This window comes from Larus michahellis, chromosome 21 (assembly GCF_964199755.1).
Source record: "Larus michahellis chromosome 21, bLarMic1.1, whole genome shotgun sequence".
Taxonomy (NCBI): domain Eukaryota; kingdom Metazoa; phylum Chordata; class Aves; order Charadriiformes; family Laridae; genus Larus; species Larus michahellis.
The window spans coordinates 7,956,073-7,983,870 of record NC_133916.1 but is presented as its reverse complement, the minus strand read 5'-3'; the positions used below and the strand labels follow the sequence as shown (position 1 = coordinate 7,983,870).

The window sequence follows — 27,798 nt, the reverse complement described above, 5'->3', positions numbered from 1 at the left end:
TTGTCTATTCCATCTGTTTCCACTTGCCATAAAAAACACTGCAATATTAAGTAAAACTTGGTGTGTTTTAACCTTACATTGCAAATAAGGCCTTTCTGGGGTTCCTGGATCCTCCTCTATCACAGGCACCCTGCCTGAGTATGCACTGGGGGAGAGGGGCACAAAAACACAAAAAGATTTCCTAGCAGGTACCTGATTTCCCCTCATCTGTCTCTGGTATAAAAGAAAACTGACTAAGTTCAACATTCCAGAAAATGTACTTCGGTAGCCTGCAAGACTGTCTAAACAGAGTATGAAAATAGATGACATTACACGATTTATATTTTCTACTTTAAACTGCAATGCTCTATTTGCATAAACTCTCCTACAATTGTCAGTGGATGTAATTTTTCAAATTAAATTCTTCATCTCACCAATTTAAGAAAATAAATCATCACTGCTGTGAAAGCTTTGATTTCCTAAAACCAAAATGTTTTAAAATTTATTTAAAAACAAGATGCAACAGTTTAATAAATCTATTGCTACATATAACATTCATTTGAGCAATGTGACAGGTGGTTTGCTGGTATTGTATATGAGATAGAGAAGGAGCATCATAGAATCATAGAATCATAGGGTTGGAAGGGCCCTCTGGAGATCATCCAGTCCAACCCCCCTGCCAGAGCAGGGTCACCCAGAGCAGGTGGCACAGGAACGCCTCCAGGCGGGTTTGGGATGTCTCCAGAGACGGAGACTCCACCACCTCTCTGGGCAGCCTGTGCCAGGGCTCTGCCACCCTCACAGGAAAGAAGTTCCTCCTCATGTTTAGGTGGAACTTCCCATGGTCAAGTTTGTGCCCGTTGCCCCTTGTCCTGTCCCCGGGCACCACTGAAAAGAGCCTGGCCCCATCCTCCTGACACCCACCCTTTAAGTGTTGATAAGTGTTGATAAGATGCCCCCTCAGCCGTCTTTTTTCCAGACTGAAGAGACCCAAATCCCTCACTCTTTCTTCATAAGAGAGGTGCTCCAGTCCCCTCAGCATCTTGGTAGCCCTTTGCTGCACCCTCTCCAGCAGCTATCCAGCAGTTATAGCATCACTATATTTATGTGTGCCTCAAAAAGGACCATATTATTTTTAAAAACCAAATAGTAAAACTGGAATATTTTGGACTTATACTTCCAAGTATACATTGTTCAAGGTTACGCCTGCAGCAAACAGGCATGTCTTCTGTCTAAGCAGCTTGGTGAGAGAAGCTGAAACTGACCTTGCTTTTACAAAACCAGCAGCATTTATTCGCTTTCTGCGTTTGCACTTTTCCCAGCTATTTCCATAGATCCTGGCTGCCTCATGGGTCCTAAGGATGCCATAACCTTAAACAGTCTTATAAATCTAGAGGGGGAAATGATCTGTCTCTTGTCTTAAGCAGAGTGCCTAGAATGTCTACGGGGCTTTACCAGCAAAGTTGCTGAAAAAAAGAGCCAAGACTCAGGGGTCCCTGACCTTTCCCAGCCCTCCTCCACTAGTATCAGCCTGCAGCCTGCTCTGTAAAAGTTTCTGCTCACCCAGGGAGCAAAATTAGAAATCTTCTCCAGGGACACTCTCTTCCACCAAACCACTCATCAGTCCAATGAGACATGGAAACCAGAAAGAAAAAAGCAAGACAAAAAAATGTATGTCACTCAGTAAGGGTTTCCCACAGTAGAGGGTAAATGGACAGACGTGCACGGAGACTCTCAGGCTGCCTGGTCAGCAAAGCCCAAGCCCTCGCGCTTTGGCCTTCGGTGTTCAGAGTGAGCTGTGACGGTACAGAACCAGCACATCTATGATGCGTGTATGTGTAAACATGTCCAAACTGAGTACCAGCAGCACTGAACAAGTGTTCAGATACTCTCATCCCCACTGCTCATACAAATGTGCGTGGCATTTCATTAATGGCATATTTTCTCCACAAATTTTTGGACTTACGACTGTTGTGCAAGGCCTGTTGAAGGCCAATGATAACCATATCATTTCTTGGAAAAAACTCATGGTTTTAGTCTCATTTTTATCATAAGTCACCACAGATCAAGGTAAAATTGATAAATGTAGAGAATTTTTCCAGTAAACTAAAAAATCCAATATTAAAAACAACCAACTGCAGTACATGTATTTTTTTTAGTTCAATTGACTAGTTATTGGGTTATGATTAGCTTTTTTTACTAAAACCTATGGAACAGTTTGTCTATCCAATTTTTGCAACCACTCCTAATTCCTGTCACAGGTTCTGCACAGGGAGGATGTGAGGTTCAGAGACATTTTGCACCACCTAGTGAGCCGCTGATGCCTGCAGCTGCTAGCACGGAGCTCCAGGTGTGTTTTGAATGGGTAAAATGTATTCTCAGCACAAAATTCACAGAAGGTTTGGAAACTGCTGTCCCACAAACACAGGTATGCTGATGTCCTTTCAGTAGCACGGCTGCAGCCTCCGCACCACGAGAATCTCCCGTTTGCTTTAAAACCGATTCCCGCTGGTGGTGCTACAGCACCTAGTGCTCGTATTGGGAGAGGCCTTAACAAGCCACTATCCCGCTGGCTCCTGGGGGCAGCTATATTATGTGCATGGAGGTCTGAAATTATAATAGGCTTTACTGCATGAATGTGCAAAGACACACGATGAAAGGCATGGTCTGCATGCTCTGCTCAGTGGGTGCTCCCCCCAGGAAGGAAAAGCCCGGTCTCAAAATGTCTGATGAGAGTACAGAACAAGCCATGACACAATCCTGCTCTGGGTGGGGGCTACATACAAGTCACAATATTTTTCCTTAAATAATCATAGAACATCTCAAATTGGAAGCGACCAATTGAGCAATCATTGAGTCCAACGCCCTGGTCTGCGCAGGACTGACTAAAACTACATCATATGACTAACAGCATTGCCCAGAAATATATATAAACCCATATATAATATATATTCTATTATATAATATAATGTAATATAATATGTATAATATGTTATATATTACACATATGTAATCACCAGAAGTATAACAGCATGTAAAAATTACTCTCTCACTTTTAGAAATCCTTCTACTACAGTAAGTATCCACTATTTTTCTATACCCTTTTACTCTTTTTTTGTGCTTACACTGACAGTCATAGGTATCTCAGGTAGCCAACTGCTCTCTGCTCACACCTTTAAGTTCTGGTGTGTTGTTTGTCCACAACTGAATAGTATAAAAGCCGCATGTAAATAAGCATTACGAAAGCAGTCTCCCTCCTCCACTCAATCCTCTGTGGAGGCGAAAGGCAAAAAACCTGAATGGGAAGAAGATGTCCACTTTCAACTGTCTTGTTCAACGTAAAAGCTGCAAAATTCACAATCGGACTTCCTTTTTCAATTATCTCCACATTACATTGTGGCAAGTAAGTGTAACAAATAGTTAACTTCCCTCCAACACAAAGTGCTTACACAAAACTAGTCAATCAGACCAAACATCTGTTTAGCTAAATATCTTGCTTCCTACTATAGCGTCTAAAGGGTAACCATGGAAGTGCGTAAGATTAAGACATACATGTACTAAAGGGCTCCAGAATATTCTCTCACCCTCCAGAAACTTGCATTTTAGGGGTTTCTTAAATCACAAGATAGCAGTGATCCTCCCTGGATTTCCTTTCCAGGAATGTGTTCATTTTCCCTTGAACCCATACAAATTTCTATGTTCGTAACATTCTACAGCAACGGGAAGAAGAGTCATCTTCTCTTTACTCTGAGAGTGGCTTTTGTTGCCCCCTACTTCTCATGCTGTAGAAAGCACACTAGCATTACCTTTGCAATGTCTCTCACGACTTAGCAGATTTCTATCAGATGTTTCCCTTTTTCCCCATTATCTTACTCCTTTTCCGTCTAAAGTGTTCAACTAATTAGGCTGCTTCTGCATGAAAAGTAATTGCATACTCTTCATCGTCATTCTCACTCTTTTTTCCAGTTCTGCTCTCTTCGTTCTGAAGCCGTGGAATGAGAACTGCACATGTGTGCACAGGCAATTTTTACGGTGACAGACTTTATGCTGCAAGTCCCCTTGCTTGCTTTTTTTCCACCGTTACAGACTAATTAAAAGCAAAAAGCTCCAATGACTATTATAGGTATTTTTCATGATTTTTAATAGTCAGAGCCAATTACTAGAAATGTAAAATTAGGGTTTTGAGGGTTTTTTTTTGTTTGTGGGTTCTTGGTTTTGGTTTTGGGGTTTTTTTTTTATCCTGATACATCACATTACCTACCCTGACCTTTATCTTTCTTTCATTTGACACCTAATGTAACCGCATCCCCCCGTAATTCCTCAGAGAGACTGACGACTCGGGCCTACCACGAAAACGGAGGCTCCTCATTATTTTCCCATTCCTAATCACTTATGAACGCTGATGAGCCTGGACTCAAGACCCCTGCAGGACTTCCTGGAAATTGGCTATTTCGTCAAGTCTTGTTGCCCACCTTCTAAACCATTCATTTCAGCATATAAGGACTCTACCCTCATAGACCATGACAGCCTAGCGGTTTCAGTACTGAAATGTGGTTTCTGAAATGTCTCATCATGATTTTGATATCATATCAGGCTAGAAAATTTTACAGTGTTTTTATTTGGTTCCATTTAAGTGCATTTCCCATTACCAGGCTTTAGCATAAACGGGATTTTGCACATCAACTGTTAGCAATAACTACATGACTTACTCCAAACAAGCAAGGTAACAAGGGAAGTTATTCCCTGCCCTACAGCTCTGTCTTCAATGCTAAAGGCTCCGACTGAAGGGCAGCCTCTGCAAACGCGGAATTCAGGTACGCCAAAGAGAAGTATAACCAGGGGAGTGTTCACTCTGACAAAATTTGTTGCCATTTTAATTTATACAGCTACGTTATTTCCAGAACTTACGTAATTAAACACTTCAACAAGAGAGACATACTACTGTATGTAGTTATGGTTTACATAGCAACATTAAGTATTTATAGCTATGCAGTTACAGTTTACCTGTCACCAGAATAAGTTCAGCTCATGGACACATCACACTATGGACAAGTGAAACTTTACTTCGAAGTCCCCTAAAACAAGAAGAAAAAACATGCTTTATCAGTGGTTTGCTTTTGTCACTAAGAAGAACAAATAGTAAATTTCCTGTTTATAGTCAGAGAGACTGAGGAATAATTTTTACTGAAGATAACTAGTTTTACAGCTGATTCATGAATCTGCAGGTTGCACAAAGTCTCTGAATTATGTTTTGTCAGTAAGTAGAAACTCATGGTGTCTCCTCAGAGAAAGACACTTGTATTCCTCCAGAGCCTACAGCTGTGGTTCACATACTGTGGCAGAAAGAAAGGGCAAGGGCAAGGGGAAGAGAGAACAGCAGCAGAGAGAAATGAAGAGCAACTGTGTAGCTCCTCTGCTTTCTTTGCTCTTGCATTTTGTGAGGAAAACAGATTACATAAAGATTATGAACTTCAGTTCTACACTATAATTTTACACGTATTTTTGTGAGGAAGTCAAATCATTAAACAACTAAATTCATAAAAAACAGTTCCTCTCTCAGCTGATGTAAACAATCATAGTTCTACTGAACTCTGTACGTCTTCACTTTAAATCATCCCAGACAATTTTAAATCAATGGCTGCAACGCCTAAGTTTTGTGTGGTTGATCTCAACCGTGGAATTCAGAACCATGTGCTAAGATTAAATGTACCGCAACATGCAGGGAACAAGACACTCCAGAGCGATGATCGTGCCACGTGGAGGGAAGTTTAACCAGCTCTGTCTAACCAGCAAAAAGCACCCGAAAAGTGACAATGAGGCTAGAGCAGATCTGAAATCTCCCAGCTCACTGGGAACTGGGTATTTCGCTCAAGTCTGTAAGGAGCCATGTAGATTTCATGGCCTGGAGCCTCTCTCAACCACAGGCACCTGCAACTTCATTTTCAAAATTCTCTGCAGCCCCCATTCACTGGGAGTGTGGCAGTGAACGTGACTGCTTGCACTGCAGCATGCTGCACTCGCTCCCACCCTGCCTCAGCTCTTACTGCACGTACCCGGGAAGCAAGAGGCACAATGTGAATTTCTTCTTTCTGTAAAAACGTAATAATCCACATCTTCCATGTTGTGAGAAAGTGTTCTAAATGCCAACCTGTTATGTTAGAAGTGGGCACTAGTGCAGAGCAGAGCAAAGCAAAGCCCACCCCACTGTTTCTAAGGAACTCTAACCTACAGGCCAGTGCTAACCATATTCCAAGAGCATTTGCTGGATGCAATCCCCTTGGGATTGCGACAGGTGATCACCACATTTCCAGGATCTGATCCGATTTACCTACTGAGAAGCTCAGGGAAGGCAACCACTTCATTTCAGAGCGTTTTCAAGATCGTTACTTCTCTAGGGACTTAATTAACTTTAAAATAAAAGAGTAAAATGACAGCCGATGGTAGTGCAGTAGATACGCAGAGGTTTTTCCACACCGCTATTTTACAATTAGGTGACCAAACTCAGCCCTCTGATTTTTCTGAACTTTGAATCTGGCCATTATGTAAATTCTTTTGAATATGAAAGATCACATGCAAACGTCACCTGTTATCTGGGCTGGATGGGAGGTGATATTTTTGGCAGCATTAAATTTTTATACAACTTCTTTAGGTCCAAGATTCCTTAGTATTTATTTTGTCATTATGTGTCTATGTCCTCTGGGAGTCTTGGTCTGAGAACTTTCTGGCGTGGTTTTGTTCAGTATTTGAACTAACATTCAGTTTCTTTTTTGTGTCATGGAGTCATGCCCCCCCTCCCCTTTCCCCCCAGACTGATGTTTGGGTTTCCTTACCCCTCTTTGGAGAACTTATTATCTGACATTAATCCCTGAGCCTACAGATTAACCATCCTGGCATATTTAAAACCTAAAATTTGAAAACAATCAAACAAGCAATAAAGGTGAAACAAGACAGTATCTGAGAATAAATGCCACAGTGATGGATCAGCTGGCAACATTTCAGGAGCTATACGGAATTTGTTCTCATCTGCTAGTGGCAGTCAATGAATCTTATTTTTCTTTTCAAGGGAATGACTATAGGGAATTATTTGCTAATGCCAGATGGCTAAAATACACCAGTCTATCAAAAGTTGAAGCTGGTGATCTGCTACACTGCCGTTTAATTTTACAGAAAGAAAGTCACTGTTCCTCAGGATATTAACTCCTCAGAAATGACACACTGAACTTTGTTTTTTCTTGCCTGTAAGGATGAGTGCAGACTTTAAAGAGAGGCAATCCTCCTTTTTTTTCCAAGTGAAAGACACTGCAGAATTCCCTTCATTAAACAGCAAATAAGAAGCATAACTTCAGAATATCCAGAAAATGGGACAAAAATCCACAGTTGCTGTGTCTAGAGGGCTGCAGACCACAGAACCACTTCACCCACAATAAAAAGATGAAAAATAAATACACTACAGCAACCTGTGATACATAATCAGATATTTACATTTCAGTCTAAAAATTTTTGAAGACCCACTCTAGACGACAGACTTCTCCTTTACCAGAAACAGCACCCAAAGAAAACCTGAGAATGCTGTGCATCAGGTTTACTTTTCTTAACTTCCTTAATTGCTCTGACTGCATTGGAAATTACTCCATGTTTTACACTGCATACTGTTCTCACTTTTAAGAATTTCAAGGAACAGTTGAATATTGTGAAATGTGATAGCAATTGCAATAAAAATAAAAGCAATACCTTCAAAACATTGTCTTAAACATCAATGTAACAGATGCTGATGCTTTGCCTTAAGGTTAAAATGGATGCATTCAGCATCTGTTACTGAGTCACCATGACAGAGATTAGAACGTTATGTTTGTGTTTAGATTATCTGCTATAAACGCATCCGGGTGACTGCCCTGGGATTAATTTGATGAAGTCTGACATTTGTGTACTATCACCTTATTGTTATCTGGTCCTCACAGGGTTTATTTGGCAATTCCACAACTACCTCCCCCATTCAACTAAAGGAAGGGAAATAAGAAAATGGAAAGGGTCAGACTTCTGAAGTAATCTGCACCGTGAGTTTAACATTTACATCACAAAAATTAATGGAATAACTGTAACTGCAGGCACACAAGATAAAGGACAGAAGCTCTTTTTCCTTGGTGCTGCAAGCACCTTCTCACACAGAATCTGTCACCAATTCTCTTCCCAACTCCATGAGATTTATTTCTCTTCTAAGACGCCAGCAACCCAGCCTCTAGCTAAAGTTTGCTAAGACAACTATTTTTGACTTCTCTTGATGAAACTGTTGCATCACATTTAAACACTTGCTCTTTCTACCATCACAAATGCTCAGCCAGAGGAACAGCAGTGTGCTAGATCTGGGGTGCTGGAGATGAATACTGCAGGTTTACAGTATCATCTCTGCTTGTCAACTGGTATCACTAGGAAACAAAATACTGCCAAATTTTCATCCAGCTTTTACTGGGACACAGTATTAGTCCACATATAATTAAATGCAAAGCTATTGTGACTCAGAGGTATTCAGAGAACAAAACCTTCTTAAAACTACTGAGCCGAAATCTACTGACTGTTACCAGTATTTCCTTTCTCACTATGCCAGTTCAAACCAGTGCTAACAGTGGCAGTATGAAACATTTGTAAGTACAGGTTATTGTAGCTTAATGGAGTTTGCCTTCTAGCGAACTGGAAGCTCACCTGTCGACATGAAGTCCAAAGACAGTCATGCTATATATTTCACTGACATAAAACTGGACCTTGAAGTCTGAAAACTGCAATATTTTGTGTGGTTCTGACTACGTACCAAATATCCTCAGCTTCCAAAATCCACTTTGCAACAGGAGGCCTTTCAACTGGAGCTCAGTTCCGTATGTGCCAACCCATGCATGCTACTACATTCACACCCTTTGTACCATTGTGTAACTGTGACATTTTCATGTGAGCAGGCAAAGCATCCGGATCCCTTTGATTTGTTACCTGCATCCACAACCCAAAAACTGCAGCAGAGAACTGTATGCGTTTAACAGAGCAGGATGGGGATAACTTGTGGCTATTTTAATTACGTCGATTTAATACGGGATTTTTTATACGTATCAATTTATGTCAGCATATTGCGAAGTAATTCCAAGGGACAGTCTGAAAATGTGGTACACAATCACATCCAAAACCATAGTCATCTTGCTGTATGAAAGGACTGAAAAGGGAAAGGGCCAGACCTATAAAGGCAGCTGAACTCCAAGGTGTAAGCAATGCTGCTCCATGGAGATCCTCCAACAAAGTAGTGACAGGATCTGTAATTTTGTAATTTTTGACAGAAATTACAAAATAATGGAGAAATCGGAGCAATTCTACATAATGGCAAAAGGTTATCAGTAGTAGCCCAAAAAAAGACATCAAACACACGATAGGGTGCTAAACGCAATCTTTTTCATGTAGCATCTTTAAGTCAACCTACAGTTGTCTAGGACAGGCAAACTCAGGCCAAGCAACAGTTGAGGCTTATGTCCTAGGGCCAACATAAAATTTAAGTAAGAAGTGACAGCTTGCTTTTTTGTTAGCTGGGAGCTAATGTGAAGGTACTAATTTAGTTTTCAAACATCCTCACTGAAATACACTCAATGCTAAACTGAGAAGTGTCCTTGAAAACCTCAGAAGTGAGGAAATGAGCAGGAGTAAATAGTGCCTTCCTTTAGATATCTGGGTTCATGGAAGCTTTTCTGAAACAATGACAGTTAGGTAACAAGATACAACCACTTACAAGGTGTTACCTATTGTGAAGGAAAACTACAGAGAACCACATCTGGCTTTAAAAAGCTTCCTATTCTACTAATTTACTCAGAGATGGCAGCTTGAAAGAATATGATCTTCTGAAAGTGCCTACTGTAAAGCACAGCCTGAGATGCACGTAGAGCTCTAACTTCTAATATAAACACATTTTAATCTAAAGCTGTTTGAAAAGTTAGACAAATTCTTCAATTTAGCACATCTCTATCAGTACAAAAGAACTCTAAATACTAGAAAGCTCTCAGAAAATATTACAGGAGCCTCTTCTCCTCAGAGAAACTGGAGAAAGTCACACCTGACAGCTCTCCCAAAGAAAAGTACTGGAAGCCCTCTTTGCATCAGGTGAAGGAAAACGCGAGTTTAGGTAAGGAATATGTCACAGAGCACAGGACACAAGCTCCAGCATGATAAAAAAAGGCACGAGACAAGTTGTCTGTGAAAGTGTTTGTAATGTCAGCGAAATTCATTCTTCACGTTGCACGAGCTACAACTGAAATGGGCAAGGTCCAGTTTTGCAAAGCATTGCATTTTGACTGTGATGGTCCCACAGTGAACGTTGCACTTTAGTGTCAGCTTTGTAAAACTTAAAATCTGAATTATCTGCCTTTGCTCTTTCTTTTCTATAATAGTTTCCAGTGTGGCATACTGGCTTTAAAAACCAACATAACCCAACACTTTCTAGGGGCACTAATTATCACTTCCTTTTGCGGTTTTCCAATGCAAAACAAAAATCTGAGAAAAAAAAAAGTAGCTTATGAAGTCCACAACAAGAATAAGTTTTAATATAATGCATTAGTTTCTTCTCATTCGATTCTAGTGAGGACAATATGATTCCAGGAATGTGTCTGGTCCAAAAGTTTCAATGTCACTGAAATTCTAATCTTTAGAAAACACTGGAAGATGAACTTTGACTGCATAAGACCTTTAAACAAAAATAGCATTTTTACTAATGTATTCTTCCCAAGTGCCTACTTCTTTCTAGTGTGTTTCCCATCCTAATACTGTATGTTTTTGCAGCTGGCAATTGACACTGCCAATGAGCCTTTATGTTCAATGTTGTTTAATATATTCCCATCAGAAAGCTATTTTTACTATTCAATTTCAGTATCTTCTTGAAGTGTCTCGCATGTAACATTCATGTTTTAATTTGCATTTTTCCCATAGGATAAGTAAATAAAGATTCAAACAACAATACTGAAAGAATTCAGGCTCGTTTGCTGAGAGAAAGAATTTTATGGAATAGAAAACTGCTTTGTTTTATCAAAAATAAAGGAAAAAATGCACTTTATGGTTCAGATGGCTATACCGGAGATAACCGATACAGCACCATCATGATGGGACATTTGCGTTTAACTTTATAGGTAGAGGAAAATAACATGCTCAGTTATCATTATAAATGTTAGGATGAAAAGTTCTCAAAATATTGTCCCATTCTATAGAACAATCTCTTAAGCAGCTACAACTGGCCCTTCAAGAGATAGTCTGTGTAGATCAGTGTGCACGTGCCATTTTTCCATGAAACTGGCATTTCCTGGGCTAGCATTCCATGCTATGGCTAAACCCACGCCACCCAAATTTCCCTTAATGTTTCTGCAGCATGCTTACGAGGAACCGTGTGCCGCACAGTCGTGCGTCCCACTGTCACAGTCGCAGGGCGATGCAGTAGGAACCTTCAGGCTCGCACCTGGAGGAAACACCAGCCTGTTGTAGGGCTCAGGACCATTCCTTGTGCTAAGAGCGTTTGAGTTCACTGCCCTCCCAATCCTTTCTAGATTTTCAAACATACAAAACTCAAAACACCTAGCAAGATGGAATCAGTTCCACCTGAGAGTATAGCAGCGGCACCCACTACAAATGGTTCTTTCATTTACACTTCAAATATACTTTGCTCAGGAAACTGTAATTGGCATTTTGTCTATATTGCTCACAAAGCTCACAATAGCACTGGGTTAACTTACAGCGTTTGAAGAGTAGATACCATTTACATATGTTTGCTTAGGACATATCTACCATTGCTGCATTACAGTAAGATGTACATTTCCTTTCTGCTATAGTCTACTAAGTAAGCATACTCTGTCCCTTCCCCTGGACTGAGAAAATTTTTATTCACACACAACCAGTATAAAAATACTGTGACCTCTTTAACAATCTTCAAGCCAATACTTTCTGCTGAATTGGAAAAATAATCTTATGTGGCTACAGAAATAATGTTTGTGTTTTATCAGTGTTGTTCCCGCCAAAGGCTGGATTATCTGTTTCACATCCATTTAAACACAGGAAGGTTATAACAGGGCAGACAGCAATCTGGACTTTATTGGCCGGGAAAACTGACCTCATAAATCTGATTTGATACATCTGTCCTTTCGGCTGTCTGCATATATGCCCATGCATCCCGTTGGCCATGTGCCTGCTCAGTGGTAGATCAGCTTCTGTGGCTACTGCATGAAGGATTTTCCACCTCCCCCCCTCTGCTACAAAAATAAATATATCGAAAGAAGTGCAGAAGGGAAGACATGTTTATGGTTGCTTGTAGGTGCTTAAAAGAGACAATGTACTGTCATGAACAGTCAGGAAACTACTTAGAGCAACACTGATGATGTCTATCCATCTGTTTCTGTAAGCAGACCCTGACATTGCTCTCATTGGCATACTTTCTGAGTACACAGGGGAGTCAAAGAGTGGAGTACATCACTACACAATGTTGCAGGCCATTTCACATCCCAAACACCTTATAGCTCCCACTTCAACAGCAAAAGAGTGGTATCTACCACTTGAACCCAGCTAAAAATACCAAACTTTCAAAGAGACCAAGTTTCAAGTAGGGAATGAAGGATCAGAACTAGCACTGTGTAGCTACAAAATCGGTATTATGATGTAACAATTATTCCAGGTACGTGAATTTGCTGAATTGCATTTACTAGAGTGAAATGTTTCAGTTTGTTTATCACCAAAGACACATGAAGTCTGTTGCTCTGCAGCACGACACGTAATAGTGAGTTTTTTGAAGGGAGTCACCCGCAACCCCTTTTTCCTCCAGTGTTATGGCCATTCCATTCTTTAGGACTACCTATACAGGCTTACGCAATTTGTTTTCCATTAGTAAGCAAATTTGATGTAATTAGTGAATACCAGAGAAATTTTTAAAAAAGAGCACATTTCACTCATTGCCTTTTCAAAATGAAGACTGACAATTTATTTTTAAAAAAGTCCCTATACCAATAGGCAGTTTTTAAAACTGCTCATGCTCTACTTGGAAAAGTGACACTATATGATGGAAGTAGGAACAAAATAAAAATAAATATTGTCATTTTAGAATATTTCCCTCCTGCCTTAGATTTTCTTTTTTGATGGACACAGTGGTAATTTCATGATTGACAAACATTTCTGTTTCAAATGTCTGACTTAGTTGCTAGACGCATATAAGAGCAGTAAAATATATACCTAAGCAGCCTGGCATTTGTACTGATTTATGCTTGTTTCAGGCACTGTTGTTTAACTTCATAGTGGGAGAGTAGAGGATAAAAAACAGATTAGCCTCCACACTACGGATGGATTTGGCAGTCCAGCTGCTTAGAGGGAAAGCAAAGAAGAACAGGCTCATACTATTGATCCAATTTTCTGCTATGTGCTGAGAGGATGCAGCAGTTTGATCTGATTTTACAATTACTCCACTTCCCAATAGCTCTTCTAGTAGTGCAGGATAAGATAAGAAGATCATGGGAACAGCAGCTGATAGAATAATCCACCCATTGATTTCTTCTCCCTGCTTACACCCTGTGCTTTAATTGAATTTTGTGGTTCAGCATTGGTTTCAGCCTGTGCTTTAGGAGTCAACTGCAGTACAAAGTAAAGCAATGGGAAAAATCAAATTCTTGAATTTTGTCCAAATGGAATTGGACAAAAATAGACTCAGAGATTCTCATTGCAAATTTGACTCTGGAATGAAGGTTGTGTTGGGGTTTTTTTGTTCTGATTTGGGTTTTTCTCCTTTTCACTCAGCTCTTCCTTGCAACAAGGGCAATGTGAAAAGGAGAATGTTGGGAAAGAGAAATTTTCTTGTTCCCAGCAAGCAGGTTAAAACATTTTTGAAGAACAGTTTTGAAGAACTCACTTTTGACACAGAAGTCACAGAAGAAACTTAGCAGAGTGCAACAAGTTGCCGTCAGTCACCTCTTACACAAATACTTCCTTTGCCAGTCATGCTAGAACTTGGTTTGCAGTCCCTCATCAATGCACTATGTAAATGCTAATAATTTAAATGCTGGACATCTAAAGGCATTACAATGTTAAATGATTCTAAAAGAAAGGGAGACATTTAAGAATAGAGATGAACAGTTCACTTCCACTCCAGCACTGGGCAGAGTCTTTACATGCCCTGCCTTCCCTGTGCTTAAGTTAAGCATCCATCAAGTAATATTGTTTTCCTCCACCTTGAGAACATGGTTCTGCATCACTCTTTTTTTTCTGCTTTACCTGGAGAATGCCTTTAAGAATCTAGGTGCTAAGATTTACAAACATGGATGATGATTTGTTTCACGATCTACTAACAACCAAGACTATGGATGATAAGCTTCAATTCAGTATTTCCCTATTGTCCGGCGTCCCATGCAAAATGCAGGTAACTAATGCCCCTTTCTCTTTAGCAGAGCTATCACAAAAGCATGGTTTCATTACGAAAGGTCAGTGCGTGAACACTGCTGTATACTTTTTCAAAAGTTCAAGTGGCTAAAGAACTGATAGGCCATATGTAAACAGAAAATACACGGTGGAAAAAAAAAAAGCGCACACACAACTTTTCACTCTGATCACAAGTTTTTACCATGACTTAGGTTGCACTAAAGACCTGCGTGCTCTGATCAAGATCAGAGCTGCAGAATAAGGGAGGTACTCTGACTATCCTGCAAGTTACCCTGGACCTCCAGAACTCCTTAGTAGCTGTTCTTTATAGGAAAACATTAAGCATATGTATTACGTGAGATTTGTAAGTTTGAGTTCTGCTCTTTGTGTAGTAACACTTATAATTCCTAGGTTAATTTCCAAGCAGAATTACTTTACCCATCTGACGGCTTGCATTTGGAATGATACAAATTTTGGAAAGGCTTATGGAATGACAAATGCAACGTAAAATTGTATTTGCATGTCCTGAGAAGAATAGTACAAAGAGGAAAACCCAAAATACCAACTCTCCCTTCTTGCATAATGAAGAATAGTTTTAAGACATAATGCGGCTCAGCATTTCAAAAGAATCACAGCACAGCAAGGAGAATGCTGCCAAGACACATAGCAGAATGGCAGGAACTCATGCAGTGCCAAGCCTTTAAGACTACAGATCTTGGATATTCATGCAGAAGCCAGGCATGATGCTACGCACAAGGCAGCTACACGTCTGTGTCTAGTCACCAACTACGCTGCATCGTCTTCCACATTACAAGAACAAAGACAAAATGAGGGAAGAGCCTTCAGCAATACTGATTATCTGCACATTTTTCCAAACAGCAATCATAGGACGGACAATCAAAACTGCTTTTTATGGCAATGGCTGCTCTAGTCTTATCTTCTTCATGTCTGGAAAGAGGATATGACATGTGCATTGCATTAAGGAAAGGGGGAATAAGACTGATATCCAGGTTAGAACCAGTAATTGTCTCTTGTTTGGGGACCATCTGGTCTAAGTGGGGTTCTTCCTGCCGTCCAAAGAGGGCCCACATGAGTTTCATAAGAGGCTCAAGATGAGCTAGCCAAAACACGTGCCTTCTGCCACTGCTTCAAGAGCAACACTCTCATTGAAACAGTCTGAACTTCACCAGACCCGAGGCAGTGCGGGCATAGTAATTAACCCATTGATTGCAGCTACAAAATACTGTGCAAATCTCATAGTGGTAACATATCCACTTCATCCGTAGTCTCCAATTCCTCAACAGCACGCAGAGTAAGTTTTTGTTTGCTGAGCACTACATGACCACATTATATAAGGCTGCTGCTAGCAATATCAAAACATATTAAAAGTTTAACTAAGACAATGTGTTTCAGAAGAATTTGCTTTCTTTGGAGCTGGAATGTCCCCATAAAAAGGCATGATCTGTACTAGACTGAGCTGTCCAATGATCTGCAAACGCTGCGCATTGTGTCCTGGAGTAAACCCTGCTTTCTTCAAACCCAAATTGGTTTGGATTCCTCCTGTGCATGCAGAGAGCATTTTCCACTAATGCTACAGCTGCATGTCTTAAACCTGCATTTTGATTTGTATGGTTGACTTTCACAAATGTACTTTCACTTTATAGTATTGCAAGTCTACTGACAACGCCACAGAGCCTCTTCACAGTATCCCTGGGAGGGGGTCTGCAAGAAAATGTCCCTGAAAAGCACAGGTGTTCCCATTTTCAAGGCTTGATCCACTACCCTGATTTGGCCAAAAAAAGGGGTGGTTTTTTTCCCCCAACATTCTCCCTCTTCCAGCTAGTCCACTGAAAATACTACTATTTATGTAGATCTGTGCAGCACAGAAAACTGTAATCCAGCACATGCACGCTTTTAATTTCTCCCTGCGCCAACACAGCCGCACGGTTATTAGCAGCCTTCTGCATCTCCTGAGTGCCTCTCGCCACTACTTCAGCCCATCCTCTCCAGTGTCACACATCTCTACTACAGCTGCTTCACTATTTCTCTTTAAAGCTTTGTATTCTCCAGTCTCCCCCACCTCCCTGTTAATACTTGTGGTCCCACAGTAGTGCACAAGGCAGGAAAGTCCAGGACACACCAAAGTGAGCCACACTGGCTCAGTCCAAAGGTCGTTCTGGCCTGGAGTTCTGTCTCCAACAGTGTCCAGAAGACGTGTAGAAAACAACTGCAAGAAACAGGGCAAGCGCAGAGCAATTCACTCTTTGACATACCCTCCCAGTTTACTGCCTTTTTTAGTAGTAAAGACAAGTTGTAACATTGGCAGGAAGTCCCAGCTTTTTACACTTTCACCAGTTCTATTGTTGTTACACAATACAGACCTCAGGTCCTGGAAGACAAGTATGATAGGAAATACTTTTACAGCATTGCTTTAAATCCAATCATTTGCACTTCTTTTCAGCATTCCCCCAAAGCTTCTTCAAGATTTATCACAAAAGACAAGAAGATACTGGACACAGAGATGGTGAAGAGCAAGTCCATCCTTCGAGTCTTCTGCTGTCAGGGGAGGGTCCCTCCAACTGACACATTCTTTAAGCTATTTTAAAATGTCCCACCCTCAGTAGTCAAATGCACCTCACCCCAAGTTTGGCCTTAAGCCTATGTTCCTAATTTCATAAGCAGGGCTTCCTACTAACCCGTTTGTACCTCCCCCAGATAGTACTGAAGGGACTACAGCTGAGTGCAGAAGCTAGGGTCAGTCATAGCTAGTCACTGAAATTTTTCCTTTGTGTGTGTACACATACATATAGTGAGAGAATACTTATAAATGCAGGGCATAACCCTTGTGCTTTAAGATAATGTTCATATTCTGGTATCTAGTAAGAGAAAGGCAGTTTAAAAAACTATTAGTGATGACTGCCTTAAAAAAATGGACTCCCTCCAAAAGAGAGAGAACCAGCTTCTCTTATCAACATGAAGTGGTGTTCAGTAGGGTGGACTGGTGTTCAGTCTGAGATATAATTCACATGCCTGAAGAAAAACTGCAGTCAAGTCAAGTTCTGACCTTACTACTGCGAAAGGAGAAAGGCCTTGTCAATATCTGCAGAATTTGAACCAACAGAAAAACTAGGGATCCGCCTGACACCTGCTGAGTCTACGTGCAGTTCTAGTCTCAGGAAGGGCATAGTGGAGTTAGAAAAGGTTCATAGAAGGGCATGTAAAGAGATTAAGACGATGAAAACAGCTGCCTTATTGGGGAACTGGGGAGGAAGAAGGTGGAACAGGACATGATGGAGCCTTGCAAAATTATGAAGTCGGTGGATAAGGTGAATATGGAACTGCTGTTCAGGAAACCTGACATCACTGAAACTCGTGGACACCCGTTGAAAAGTAATTCAAAGAGACGGTAGAGAACTTCTGGGTATTGTTGCTGCAAAAGGTTGTGGAAGTAAATAGTGCCTGTAGGTTGAAAAAAGAACCAGACAAGTTCACAGACAACGGGTTCACGCAGATATAAATGGAATTAGGGTATGGTGTACTTTCAGCATCCCTACTTCAAATCTTACGTCCTGTTGCTGCTTCTGGGGACAAAGTGCATTTTTTATTAACCTAATTTTGCTGTAGTCACTAAACATTCCTTTCTGTTCCTAAAGCTTTGATGGAAAAAAAACAAAACAAAACAAAACACCTTTACCACAGAATACAGACTAACAAAGCCAGTGCTTTCAGGCATTGATATATAAAGAGTGAATAACAGTACTGTTTTTAATTACTGCCATGCCACAGTGCTAGGACTAGAGAACCATGTTTTACAGCAATCCCTATGTGTGCTCCACAGTAGAAACACAGAGGAGCATTGGTTAGGGAGAATCCTGCAGATGAGATTTTTTTTCAAAAAAGGCCATCTGTAGTTCTCCCCAAAGCATGGCCTCTAGCATGGTAATTGACTTATAGTAAAGTACAGCTAGCTTGAAAACTTTTACAAGGTGTAAGTGTTCAAAGAAATTTGCTTATATTGTAAAGCCTGTCCTGGCACCTGAGCTTGGACAAATCCTAGATGAACTTTAAAGCAGCCACGTAATACCTGTTATCACAGAGTAGTTGCTAACTTTACCAAATTACTTTTTTTTACCTTAACTCCACAGCATGGTGAAATTTTGCTAGTTAGGACTTTAGTCTCCTCTGTTGTGGCCCAAATACTCGCTTAAAAACTTTCAGCAAAACTGGTGCCCCTGAAAAAGAAGTTTTAGGCAGCACGTTTATAGAAAAAGAGGTGGGCCAAGCAAGCTGGACCTCTTATAACCGTGTTCAGACCAAAGAGCAGGAAAAGATATTTAATGAAAAGCCTAATTTTACACTTAAAAAAAATTATATACCAGCAACTTAAATGACAAAGTGTTTTTCCCACCTCCTCTACAAGATTTATGTAGTGAGGCAACCTTCTCTTACAGCACCAAGCTCTCCTCTTGTGGTCTACTTTATGACAGAAGGTCAAGGGGCACCCTGAAATGTTTTAGGGCACACTGAAAAAAGAAGATACGTCTGTGGGAGAATCTTTGGGACAGTGCTTATAGTTCCTGTGATGTTCAAAAGCCACTTGCTATTCAGGGCCACTGACGCCTCCCTTAAGAACAAGTACAACGCGGTGCCTTGTGGGGACTGCCCAAGGGCAGACTCTGATACACATCGTGTGTCTCTAGCAAGACCTGCTGCTCTGTATGAAGATTCAGTACTGCAAGCCTGAAAGAAGGAAAAATTATGATACGTTCATATGTCATTTGCCCACTAACATGGCAAAAAGGATCAGATTATAATACTCATCCCCTGTGGATATAAAATCTCTTAAGCGGCTGCCAACTCCAAAGGTCATGAGCAAAGTATGGCCGTACCGGCAAATTATTCCCATTATCTCAGTGCACACTGTGCACATGTGATGAAGCCAGACTTTGACAAGGAGACATAGTTTCTATTAGAGCACGGTAGAAGAGCAGCAGAGAGCAAGAAGAGAAAACATCAGGCCCGTTTCATAGATCAGAGCAGAGAGGAGTCGCTCTGCGCGAGAGTCGATACTCCTCTCTGGTCCCAAATGCTCTGCAGCACGCAGAGGAGTCATGCTGGAAGCCATGGTTTCCCAGGCAATCTGCAAATGATAGCCTGGCTACCCAGCAACACATCTGGGCCTCCCTTCATGCTGACAGTGGGTGAGTGAGTCTTTAAACAGCTACGAGCTTCACTGAGGGTGCCGATACCCCCAAAAAAGGATACCACTGTCAGACTCTGGATTTTAGGAAGATTAGTGCGAGCACAGTGTTAGTAGCATATAATCAGTCAAAAAAACCCAACCCCAAAACAGGGGAAGCACGCATTTTACTAGTTCTTGAAATGCTCCTGTCATGGAGATGAATATGAAAGGCACACCAGACCACGTGTGCTCCTTATAAAACTGCATCAAAGAGCTTTTGTCCACGGAGAGAGACCTCACAACTAGTGAACTCTTTATGATTTCCAAGGAGAATTCAGACTTCAACCCAGGCCTGGTTCAGCCAAGTGCAAAAAGATACATTCTGGGAAAAAAATTTACAGTTACTAAGTGGAGTATCTGAAAACCTTTTATCCTCTCACAGAAGAGCATAGAATAAACACGAGTGCTGATTTTCAAAATCCATAGCTCCTTTAATATTTTAAATAGCATATATGCTCTCATTTGACCCTCACTGCCAATCAATAGCATTAATAAAAAAGGTATTCCAACAGAAGCACAGGCCTTGTGTGTTCCAGAAATATTTTTAGTTACTATATATCTTTACAAACAACTATTGGGCAAAATCTCTGCTGAGTCTGAAGAGTAATGTGAAGTTTTTCTCATTGCTCTGCTGTGTCTATATGTCACTCCCATTAGAATTATATTGTTTGTCTGTAACAGCACTTGAACAATCAACAGACACATTGCTTTTAGCAAGCTCAGGCTTTTGAGATGTTTTCTTTCTACTGTGCACTACATAACTAACGAGAAGCGAAAGAAAAGATTAGTGCAAATCACTTCCATAATTCACCATAAATGAACATTTCTAATCACCGCTTGGTTTGAATTGCAGTGTATCGGAAATGCATCATGTAAAGATCAATTTTCCGACGCACCCAAGCTACATTCTGTATGCGTTATTGACCCAACTGTGAAGCCATGTGGCAGAAACAGTTAAGAAAACATTTACAGGAGACTGAGTCCTACAGTAAATCAGTAATGAACTTGTTTGTCTGACCTATTTATTCATGACCTGTCAGTGAGCCGCTGCTTTTTTCTAGTAACTTCTACCATACACATAATACTACAAAGTAATGTCACACAAACTAATAAAGACAAAATAACCACTTGATTCCTGTATCGACTTTCTTATTTTTTGTAAGTAACACAAGAAGATAATTTGCATTGTGATCATTCCTTCCAACATCTTGGTTAACTTCTACTTAGCCAAACATGGGTAAGTTTCCTCCAGCTGAATATTGAGGGAAAAGTTTAATTCAATTTAGCCTTAGGAAGAGAGCTCTCAAACAAGTTTATGCAAGATAGCTATGTTCTATTTTCTGGAAATTTTTTAAACCGTAAATTATAAATATTCTTTTAGGTAAAACAGACACTGTCTTACACTTTGAATGTTTCATTTGAGATGCTTAAAACTTTTCCTGCATTCACATCAAAGCGCCTCCATGACAGCTAGGGAAAATGGGTTATTTTTTATATATCTTTTTTCATGTAGAGACTTAGTATTACAAGGAAGTATTGAATGTGTGTTCACACACACACATGTAAATAAGTGTCTCTGAAGAAAATAAAACTTGTTAAGCTCATCCCATCCCCCTATACTTCTATGGGATCTCTGAAAACTGTTTGATGCTCTGTGGGCCCCTCTCTCAGCGACCCAACACGTCCCTAAAGTGACAAAATTTTAGGAATAGCAGCTGTACTCACCTGTGTTACTTCCAAACCCACAAAGATTTCAGAAATGAATGAGGACTTTCATCATTTTGGGGAGCTTTTTTCACTGAAGAGTGCTGCTTCTAAACAGAAACGCGCAGCAACTTCCCAAATGCCTTCCCTGAGACCTTCAGCAGCACGAAAGACACTGACTCCAGGAGGAATTCACCTGCAGTCCTGAAGCCCTCTTACAATGCTAAATATACCACATAAGCATAAGGCACTTTTTTCACACATTGTGCCTCCTCCACCTGCCAGCCTTCTTGTACAGAAGTGCTGATACGGAAGGAAGAGTCTGTGACGATCCACAGTTGCTGTTGTGGGGCTTAGGGCAACACTGAACTCAGACCAGAACCTCAGGACAGACAGCCCTACCGTCAGGAGAGTACACATCTTACCTGTAATCATCACTCTCAACAGTGCTGCTCTTCATTTTGGTCCGGGCACTTTTGTTTTCCTGAAATGAAATGTGTTAGTGCACTACATGGCAGCACTCAGGCACACACTGGATTGATTTACTCTTGGGGGAACTGGAGATTTTGTTTAAGGAAGCTCATACAAGAGATCATGGGAGACCTGAAATTACTGTAGTAGACGCAGAGAAATAAGTGGATGCAAATCTGTAGAGAACCAGGATTCATTAGTTCTGTGCTCACAGAACTTTTCTTTATGCAGCTGCTTCTCTGATCCCAGAGCGCATCTTTTACTCACTCAGCCTAACATTACCAGTCCCTCATCTTGTATGCAGTGACCTGCCAAAGAAAGAAAATCCTCAGCTCAAGGAGGATGAAAGTTAAGAACCGTGCATGTAGTAAGGCTTTTCTCTTTAAATGTGATGTTCGGACCACTGCTAAAAGAGAAAGATACGTGACCACCACGCAATGCCTTCAGACACTCAGCTCGGAGTACAGCAGTGCACCTGGGATGGGGCGTTCTGTGCACTGCTAGCGTGCCGGCAGGGCCACTCCTACTCTGAAAGCTAGAAACAGTGTTCGTTTGGCTTACATGGAACATTAAGTAAAGAGAATACAAGTGAGTGCTTTTTCCCAGCGATTGTCACAGCTGTCCTTCTTGCTTGCTTATATCAGCCTGCCGGTGTAAACTCAAGAGGTACAAGAATAAGGTACAGGAGAAGGACTTCTTCAAGACAGAACTGTGTTTGTGATACAGATCAAGTATGAACACAGTATATTACTGATTACTGTGTCCAAATGTGCTTTTGTGACCACAGTTTTAAGAAAAAAAAAAGGCAAAAAAACAGCTCTTGCCAAGAAATCAATTGTAGAGATGCTAAACGCAAGTGTGCAATAATTTTTAAGTAAAGAAAAAAAAGCATATCTTTTTATAGCTCTGGTTTGATGCTGTTTGCTACAGTCACAATGGGCTATAATGCTCTTTCAAATTTTCCAGCACAAAGTCCTAATCTGAGGATATTCTAATGAAGCGAGACAAATGCTCAACACAAGAATAGCCTGGCATTTCTGCAATGAAATGTGAAGCTAAGGCCAAATCCCGAGGTCAAGTTTTACAGGCAAAACTTTCAGAAACTCTGATGGATGGCTGTGTAAATGAAGACATCACATTTTGGCCTGTGACTGCTATCATGTACGGAAAGCATTTTTCTTTTAGAAAAACAAAGCAATCTGCGTAATCCTGGCAAATTGGGAAGGTAATTTTAGTACTTGCATCAAGAATTTGTGCTGCAATTTCCTTAAGGATATTTCAGTCCATTTTAAATGCACACCACCTCCAAGAAACAGTCTAGCACTGACGCCGCGGTTATCTTTGGCACTGTGGGGAAGAAATTTAAGGTTTATCTACTAGTTTTAATGAAATATGAAGATACGCTTGCTTCAGGTTCAGAAAGCAGCATAGCCATGTGGCAAATAAGAAATGTAATTTCAAAGCTACTTTGCCTTCTTGCTCTATGCCTTTCCGCAGTACCTTCCACACATCTTTCCCCTCCCCAAAGGATTCTAAGGACAAGTCTCTCCATATGGCTGCCCTCTTCTGGATGGAATCAAAAAATGTTCAATAATTTCCACAAAGATAAAATACAGTAGTCTGCTTTTCAATGGAGGACGATTTACATTTTTTCTTGTGTCTGTGTAATCACAAAGGTTACATTATGCCAGAATAAGAACTGTGAAATTCTAAGGGGCTGCTTCATAATCCTCTACATAGTTAGCCATGTATTTTTGAGCAGAGTTTTTAGCCAACTTACTACTTTTTTTCACCTTATGAAATTTTTCACTTTTGCATTTCTTTCCTATATTTATCATTGCTTAAAACACACTGTTGTTTCCTCGTAAAGTACTTAATCCTCCTCCACAAGCACAATGGAAAACATTTCCATGTCTCTTTGTTGCTTAAGGTAAGCATGTTAAACACAGAATATCAAGGCTGGAAGGGTTCTTATATAATCTTTTTCTCTGCTCCAAGTCAGGGTAAAATAATTCTTTGCTACTCTACATCAGCGTTTGGCTGACCCCTGTTAAAGACACCTGATAACCGGGACTGCAAAATTTTTGCAGGGAACCCAGTCCACTGCTTCACCAGTTAACTACTGGTGTTCCCGTAGGTTTGTTTATAGACTCATGACACGAGTAAAGGGCTCTAGAGATGATTTTCAAAAGTAGCCGTTCATCAGGGAGCTCGGAGTTTCTTTCTGTGAGCTCTCATCTTTAAATTGAGTGCAAGGATTAAGATGCAAAGTAGAGAGGCTGAAGACAAAACGTCCCTTAAAGAGGGTTTCAGTTCTTGACAGTGGAACCAGGAAGTCGGAGGGTTTTCTCAGTGTTATGTTTGCACAGTCATACAACCAGTGCACGCTTCGAAACTTTCACTGCACATCTGTGCATCACTGCGTGGACTAGGCACCGAGCCAAAGGCCGAATTCCTGCGAGTCCGCGCAGCTCCCACACGTTTACAGCACTAGGACCCAGAGGGAGCTTAATTTCTGTGAGTCAGTGCAGGCAGCAGAGCCCCGAGAGCAGTGAATGAGGCTGGAAAGGCAGAGGGAATGTGAATGGCTCTTCTGGCTTGGGAAAGTGTCCACGGACTGGGGTGCCAGAGCCTACAGAACAGCCTGGACAACCCTCGGGATTCCCTGTACCCCCGGCACCCAGCGGCACTGCTCTGAGGTGAGTGACCCCGCAACAGTCAGTTTTCGCAAAGCAAGTAATGCGGCTGCTGCACCAGTTGTGAAGTTTGGTATCTTCAAAATTAGCTAATGTGTTTTTGCTGTACAGTGATTTTCACTCTCTTGAGCGCTCGTTGCTTAAAAACAGCATTTGCAAGAAAAGCATGGTCTAGTGAAACTGAAAATTGCATCTACTAATGCAGGTTAAACTGCACACACATCTGGAAGGTGTTCCTAAAGCATCTGTGTTTAAGCTTAAAGCTTTAAAAACATCTTTAGTAAGAACAGCTTAATCTTAAAGAAACATAACTATTCTTCTCATTCTTTTTATCCAGCTATATGATAACTTTTTATTATTATGAGAAGTTTTATTTGCATTGTACAGCAGTTACACCTATATGAGAATTCTTTGCTGTCTTTGTTCTAAATATTAAGGCTTACTTAACACTTTCCTTTTTTTTTTCTATGATAATTCTATTCTAGATGAGAACTCCTTTCTTTCTTTACTAATATGAATAAACAGGTAAATCAAAGAATTATCGGCCCAAGGCAGAAACCTTTTAGCTATAGGCAGAGCAGCAGGTCACTAGAGACTGTGTTTCCTCTAGGATGTCCACTTGGAAGAGCTCACAAATGCCCTCCTGCCTCCCTGTTAGTGACAGGATGGAACGGACAACGTTTGTTGATTTATACCTGGTGCTAACACTGTTTTACCTGATACATGAGTCAGAAACAAAAATGGGGATCCCAGTCAGGGAGACAGAAGGAATTTGTGTGCTGAGAACAAAAAGCGTTTGTGCTTCAGTTCCTTTCTTCACTTTAAACTCTCCTTATATGCTCAAGAAGTTTTAGAAAAACAGCAAAAGTGAGCATGCTTGTCAGGCTGGTTTTTCCAAGTTATGACAACTTCGAAGTTGCATTGTAACTGTTAGACATGATTTATGGATGCTTTCATGCATTAGAGTATCACAATAAAGTCTTTTTGGCACTTTTTTGCTAAGCCAAAATAAAATGCGACAATTATCTGCAAAAAGATAGAAAGGGAGTTAACTTGCCTGTACGTTCCTACTCTTTGCACTTCTGAGCTGTTTCAGATATTATGGAATAACAGGCTTTTTGAAATAACCCTGACAACAACCATTTCAGACATTTGCCTGAAACTCGGAAGGTTACAATGTTTTCTACACTTTCACTAAGAGGTTACAGTGATGGAATGAAGAACCAAATAAATGGGAGTGTTCACATGAGTATGATAAGAAAGATTTGGCCTTTAAATATATTCATATATATACATAAAAATCATTTTCTAAAATCCCAGCAAGGTCTGGAGAGGAGCCCTCCTGATCAATCTGTGCAATAGACTAATAGTGATTTCACATCTCAGTCAATCCCAGACACTCACCCTAAAGGGATCTGTCAGTCTCACAATAAAGTAGTAAAGAAATTAACTGTGGCTTTCTTTTTCTCGTCCTCTTAGCTAAGCAGTGCCTATTTTCTCAATCAAAAGCTTAAATTACCTTTTCAGATGTCTTAATTTAAGTTCAGTGGAGAATTACAATGAGCACAAAAGATCATTCTAACCCACATCCTAAGTAAACAATTGTTACATAGAATAACTAGGCAGTCTATGCAATCACTGTCAAATTTAAAAAATCAAGTCAGAAAAATACCTAAAATACATATTCAGATTAGCATTTTCAAGTGTAAAATGTCCTTCTTTAATGGGATACCTAGAACGAGGGTTAGATAGAACATATTTAAAAACTAGATTATTTGAATCAATAGAATAAGTCCCCTAAATTTTCCTACTGCTCTCCATGGATTTGGCCATGTAAAAGCGTTCCTTTAAATGCAAATTCTATTAATTGGTTTTCTGTTGCCTTTCAAAATGCTTTTAGGACTAACAGAATATGGAATACAAATTAGTTAGTATTAATTGAATTAAATTAAAGGCATGTGGAAAAAATATTGGTAATTTTAAAAACTTAACATAATTCTGCCATTTTTTAGCCTATATTTTAATAACAAACTCTACTGATAAAAAATAAAGCGTTCATAAAATTAATGCTTTCACTCCAAAAGATTCAATATTTTAACACCAAAAGTCAATGCTGGATTGGTGGGTTTAGAAATATTTGTCTATCCTTCAAATCTCAGTCCAATAAAAGCCAGGGAAACTCAACTCCTTTCAAACCGGCAATGGTGACCTCTGCTGGCAACCGCCCTCTCATGAAAGGAAGTTTTAAGGGCTTCTTCAGAAAGCGAACCATGAACTAAAACATTTATTAGATCAGCTGATACAATTAGCGAAATGTAAGATCACACCTCTTCCCACGGACCTTGCCTCATGGTAAAGAAAGTGAAAGGCACATGTAGCAATGCTGCTACAACTGCATTTCTTTCACAGTAAGGAGGAAATTCTCCCTGTTACTGAATTTGACTTGAACCCAGTCACAGAGGCCAATGTATTTACGAGCATTTCTACGACAGAAGCGTCTCCCGCTGCGGGATAGATGTCCTATGGGATGCGTGTGGCTTGTTCTCCTGACACAATGCCCTTTGTGCAGCTCTGCTGAATTCATTAAATATTTGTGTGTGTGTGTGTATTTATACCAAAAATCATGTGGCCAAGAAAAACAAGATCATTTTTGCTGTTGCCAAGATATCGTAGTATCTATTACTGTGAATTATGTGCACTCTTATCTGCCCCGTGCCACTAATACTGGAGAGAAAATCTCAGACCCTCGATATAAACCTATACTATCCCTACATCCTGAATATTGATTTACATCATTTACATCTCAGGAAAAGAATAAAGTAAAACAAGAAAAGGTATGGGACGATGAGAGGCCTGGAACATTTTCCATATTTAGAGAAACTACATAGATCATGATTTCTAAGTCTGGAAAAGACATGGCTAAGGAGGGGTATAACGAAGATATAGTCATGACTGTCCTTAAAATGTTTAAAAGGAATTGGCTGTTGTATGCCTCCCAGTTCAAAAATCGAGGAGCGGGAAATAAAACTAGCAGGTGGCAGGCTGAAGGCAAACAAAAGAAGATGGTTCCTCTCTCCATGCATAACTGAGCTATGGAAATCCTTTCCACAGGACACTGTAGTTCGCAGGGGTTCAGAGAGTCATCAAACATACTAAAAGCAAAGAGACTACCTGTGGTTCAGGAAATCTGTGATTCAAAAATGCCTCCTGACTGGGAGAGTACACCAAAGAGAAGATCACTGTAGGGCTGCCCTATTCATACATCACTCCCTAAACTGCAGGAGACAGAATACTGACCTGGGTGAA

General features: G+C 40.4%; 1 protein-coding gene and 1 long non-coding RNA gene across 3 annotated transcripts in view; one reads left to right on the top strand and one right to left on the bottom strand.

Annotated features, from left to right (window-relative positions):
* LOC141733732 (uncharacterized) overlaps positions 1 to 27,798 on the bottom strand; it is a 141,687-nt gene that overhangs the window by 23,901 nt on the left and 89,988 nt on the right. The window contains exon 3 of the long non-coding RNA XR_012584378.1: positions 4,984 to 5,054. This is a non-coding gene — a long non-coding RNA (uncharacterized LOC141733732). The remainder of the gene's footprint in view (positions 1 to 4,983; positions 5,055 to 27,798) is intronic.
* NGF (nerve growth factor) overlaps positions 24,316 to 27,798 on the top strand; it is a 28,963-nt gene continuing 25,480 nt past the window's right edge. The window contains exon 1 of one of the 2 annotated variants that reach the window (XM_074564512.1): positions 24,316 to 24,495. The gene's annotated coding sequence lies outside the window, so the exon portion shown is untranslated. The remainder of the gene's footprint in view (positions 24,496 to 27,798) is intronic. The other variant, XM_074564513.1, reaches the window with a different exon arrangement.